Raw genomic sequence first — 5,424 nt, forward strand, 5'->3', positions numbered from 1 at the left:
TCATCTGTCAGATACACACCAGAGCACATTTTTTGGTAGAGCATGCAAGCGGGCCATCGTTATTACCGAACCGATTTTATGTGGTACACGGCACTCAAAAATCTGTCAAAAAATGTTTTAGCACGACTTTGCTAAGCTACGAAGCAGCACCGCTTGATAGATTGTCGGAGCATTACGACTGCCGTAGTCTGGAGCTTGGTGGAGTGATATGTACTGTGCTTCAACATAATATTACCGTATTGTGTGTGTTTAATCTCCTTTTAAATTTTGTGGATATTATACATGGTTATGCTGAGGATATGTCAGCCTTTCCACTGAAAAAGGATTTTGGTTAAACTGTCAGCAAGGAATTGCATTTGCACTGTTACATTTTTATATAGCTTTGCCGCACATAAAAAGGTGCTTGTTTAAGTCAAAATACATTGATGTTTTTTTTTAACTAATAAAGTTGTGGAGTTGTAAATGTTGGAAAGGCTGTCAGCTGTGTGGGGGGAGCCCCCTTGTGGCGAGAGAGCACAGCTGCACTATGGAGCACATGTTCCAGTGATCAGAGTCAGTGTTGCCAACTTAGCGACTTTGTCGCTATATTTAGCGAGTTTTCAGACCCTTTAGCGACTTTTTTTCTAAAAAATATGAAAGGATTTAGAGTGTTTTTCACTTTCAGTGATGCCGCGGTGTTCGTTTGACTTTGGGACATGAATGGATGGAGTTTAGGACCCAGATTACTCCGAGTCCGCGAGGCTCCTGACTACGGTAGCCGCAATGCTCCGACAAGGGTGGGGCTTCGTAGCTTATCAAAGTTGTACTAGTCATGCTGGACCAAAGCCAAACCAGTTCCACATCACTGAAGTTGCACCATTTTTACAAACCAATTCTGGTTCATCTGTTTCATTCAACGATCCGCTTTTGCCCTGGTCATTCTCCGTCGCCGCCATGCTTTTTCCGTCATGTGCGTATGAAAACAACAATGAAAACAAATTGCCTAACATTATACCGGTAAACCCTGAACGGTATGATATGGCCCAGCTCTAAGTCAGTTACTTTGTTTCTTACAGATTAAAACATGTGAATCACTGTGTGCTGTCAGTAAGATTTCCTCCATTTTGCATTTTCTCAGAACAAGCAGCAAAGCTGGAGAGTCAGAAGATTCAGACTGATAAGCTGACGCAGCAGCTACAAGGTACTGTGAGGGAATCTGAAAATATAAATAGAAAAACAGACATTTATGTTGCAGACATGGTGAGGTGATCTGCTCTGTCTTTCTGTGCGGAGTTTCCATGTTTTCCCCGTGTTTGTGTCGCTTCTCTCAGGGTACTCCGGATTCGTCCCACAGTCCAAAGACATGCAGTTAGTGGTGTTAGGTTAACTGGTAATTCTAAATTGCCCATATGTGTGAATGTAGGAAGCAATGTAAATGCAAATGTCTGTCTGTCTGTCCGTCTTTATGTCTTAGCCCTGTGACAGACTTGTCCAGGGTGTACCCTACCTCTGGGATCAGCAACCCTGACAAGGATAAGTGGAAGAGAATGGACGGATGATTGACTTGAATTCTAAAATATATGTCTGAATGGATTAATGTTAGACACTCAAACTAAAAACTGCTCTGATCAGCTCAACATCACACTTCAAACTTCAAGTTTCAGAACACACATTAAGTTCATTACTGGATCTAATTTACTGAATTACATTAAACGGAGTTCATGTTTATCTGAAGCACAAACCAACATGCAACTAAAACACTGAATAACACAGTTTGTTGACTTGGCAGAAGCTATAAAATAACTTGCTGTCTGATCTAAAGGACGAGTTTGGGATCCTCAAAAATAGATTCAATCAAATTTCAGTTTCCAATCACAGAGTTTTATTTCTTCTGTGACAATGAAATGCTTTCAGCTGTCAAACATTTCTTTCATTGGAGATTCAAGTTTTTTTCATGGTCACTTTTTTTGGGAAGAGTCTAACTCTAAAACAGAAAGGTTAAAATAATGACATTTCTCTCTCTCTCAGTCAAACAGGTGGCTTTCTCAGCCTCTCTGCTCGATCAAGGCAGTAGAGAAACTGGACCCTTTAACACTCAGATTACTCTGGTCTTCAAACGTGTTGTCACAAACATTGGAAATGCCTACAACCCACACACAGGTAATAACACTGAATGTCACTTCTCAGCTATGTTGATGTCAGGCTGATGTTCCAGATTTTCTGACAGCTGATTTTCCATTTAACAAAAACAAATGTCCCACAGGTATTTTCACTGCACCAGTGAGAGGAGTCTACCACTTTGACTGGAGCTTATATGGAGATGGAAATCTTGCTGCAGGTGGTGTGTTGTTCAGGAATGGAGAGCACATTTTTATTGCATATGAACATCAAACATCTGGTGGTGTGAGCACCTCTAATGGAGCCTCACTGCTTCTAGACGTTGGAGATCAGGTGTCTGTACGTCTCTATACTGGTGCAAGGCTAAATGACAGTCAAAATCATCATAATACCTTCAGTGGTCATCTGATTTTCACCATGTGAGAGGTGTGACAGCTCCAACACTTCCTGTGTGGGCGGAGCTTAGCAAGTTTTAGAAGCAAAGCAGGAAGTAAATCACCTGCTGAAATCAGTTTCTTGCTCTCTCTCTCTGAATGGTTGGGTTCTAGTTGTGCGTTTATTTGTTTCTACTTCTCCTGTGATTCTACTGACCAAGGGTGTAGATTTGGTTTTGGCATTGGTGGGGACGGATGAGTCAACCCTGCCCTGTTTCTTTCTTTTTTCCTTTTTGTCTTTGCTTCTTGATAAAAAATAAAAAAATAAAAAGTAGAAATATACTCGCCTACATATGCTATTCTACGTGCTTTTAAACCATTTAAAATTACAATTCATAGTTTTATATGTGAATTATAAAATGTTAAATTCCTATTAAACAAATGACTGACTAAGTATTTTAGACTTTAGTTTACTTCGACCATATTGTCATAAAGAATATGACTTTAAGGACTTAACAACATTAGTTCATTTATACACCAATATCTCTTACATTAGCACTAGGGGAACACTGAGTGACCTGGTGGTTTTTGTCCATAAAACTACTCATCTAAGATTATCACAAAAGATCTCTCAGCAAAATTATGCAACATTTTAGGCACACTATTGCCCCTATTAAATCAGTGAGTTGGGATTTTTTTATTCTAAACATGAACTACCTAACCCTCTGACTGCACTAGGACCTATTGCCACCTGATAAAATAACACATTGATTTGTGCCATATAAAAGTGAGACGTGTCAATTCAGATTCAATTTACATCAGCAGCCTAACAATTGTCATGATAATAAATACTAGTCAACCTATAGCACCATAACATCAGTCAGTCATCTGTGACCTCGCCTCTTCACCTCTGTCTGAGCTACAACATGGCAGAGCTGCCTCTGTCACCTGATGAATAACAGTGAGACATTCCACATACATGCAGTCACAAATGTGCTTCAAATACAGTCATGAACCATCAAGTTATTATCCAATTCCACCTATGATCTTGTGTCACCATTACTCTCTGAGCTTTGTGTTGGTTCTTCTGTCACCTGACAAATAGGACAAACATGACAATAAGAATAAAATGAGTAGCTGCTTCAGTGTTTCTGTCAATTTGTGCAGATCTTGACTCATCAGTAATGTTTGTAGGATGAGTGCATTTTTAAAACACTTTGTGCAAACTGCACTACAAGGTGGGATATTTGCAAAATTATGACTACCTCATGATATTTTGTCTCAAAAATTAACCCTATGAATATGTCAGTACCATTAGGATGAAATTATTGTGTCACCAACATTTTAATGTTAGACATACAATTTTAGCAGCCTCTGTAAACTAATATCCTGGCTGCTCGAGGCTGTTTTCTCTGACAGTTTCAATCAAAATTAGAAATGCTGCTCTGAGACTGAGAGAACTAAAAGTGCTGCATGTTGTGCAGTTAGTTTCCAAAACATGTTATTCATGGGTACAATTTTAGACTGATGTGGGCCAAAGCCTAGCATAGCCTGTAACGTTATTATGACGGACACATTTTATGAGTTAACTTGGCTTTAAGTGACTTACAGGTTTCTTTGAAAAATACTTTCTTATATCCAGGTTCTTCCTTTTTGCTGCCATCCTCGTCTCCTCCTCGCAGCGCAGGCTTGCAGCTGCTAAAACGAAACAGAACTCCCTGAAAGGCGCAGCTAATCACATTGGCCGTATTTGTCACATGAGGTAGGACTCCAGTAGAGAACGTAATTTAACTCTTTCTGCACCGCTGGGTGAATGAGACGTTGACAGATCTTTTTTTTTTCCTTTCTATTGGTTTCGTTTTTCTTTACTTAAAGACATGAAATTACTGGTGGAGACATGTCCCTTCCGTCCATGCCAAATCTACACCCTTGCTACTGACTCAGATAATTTACTTCTTCTTATCTTTGATTCAAATAAATCCAGTTAAATGCTCAGTGATTCTCTTCTCTTTGTCCTTTCTTTGAGTCGGCTCTTCATAAAGTGCTGCTCCTCCATTAGGTAATGACTATTTTCTATAAGTTGGTAAACTGCATTATTTTTATTGGCTCCACTGTCCTGTATTGGTCAGTCTGTTATTTTGGTGACTGCTGGCCCACATGTTTGCTTTTAACTGGAGCTAATTTTGCGTACCTTTTTTATTTTTGGCAGCTCTTTTATCATAATTAGATAATTAATTTTATTTTTATAGCAATATATAAAAATAATCGTAATATCTTTCAGTAAAACATAAAAAAAAACCTTCTTGTACTGTTCAAAATATATGGACTTAACTGTGTAACTGATGATGGTAATCATGCACTGTAAAATCTAATTAGTTCCTCCCAGAACTCAAAAAAATTATGCAAACTTGTTGCCTCAAAAAAACCAAGTAAAGCTTACTTAAGATGACTGTTAGGACAACTTATTCATTGCAAGTCTGCAGTATTAAGAATAACTTGATATTTCTGACTGTACAATACTAATTGTTTACCTGCTGACAAACATTTCAAGTTCAACTAAGTGAAAAAACAATTTGTGGTAACCTGAATATGATTAAAAATAATTAACAACACTTTTTGTAATGATGTTAAAATCAGCTCAACTTTTATTTTCAAACACAACAAAGTATAACAGCCAACATACTGGACACTGTTCTGCTGAACAACAAACAATTATATTGCCATCACTGTTATAATCTTACAATGAAACAAAGTCTCAGATGTAATTATTCTGAAAATAAGTTTAGGCCTACCTAGAGTTGGATGTCTCGAGACCACTTTTACGTGGTCTTGGTCTCGGTCTTGGTCTCGACGGACTTTTGTCTTGGGAAACCTGCAGTCAGCTAAGACTGAAGAAGTCACTTGGATGAGTGACGAAACGTTTCTCCCACAAAACGCTGCGTCCAGATGAACA

General features: G+C 38.5%; 1 long non-coding RNA gene across 1 annotated transcript; it reads left to right on the forward strand.

Moving 5' to 3' along the window:
• The first annotated feature begins 1,091 nt into the window (after positions 1–1,091).
• LOC309696536 lies at positions 1,092–4,417 on the forward strand. The gene is made up of 3 exons (XR_014273530.1): positions 1,092–1,180; positions 2,008–2,139; positions 2,243–4,417. It is a non-coding gene; the product is annotated as an uncharacterized lncRNA (long non-coding RNA).
• Positions 4,418–5,424: the final 1,007 nt, after the last annotated feature.

The sequence above is a fragment of the Aulonocara stuartgranti genome, assembly GCF_965226115.1.
Source record: "Aulonocara stuartgranti genome assembly, chromosome: 3".
Taxonomy (NCBI): domain Eukaryota; kingdom Metazoa; phylum Chordata; class Actinopteri; order Cichliformes; family Cichlidae; genus Aulonocara; species Aulonocara stuartgranti.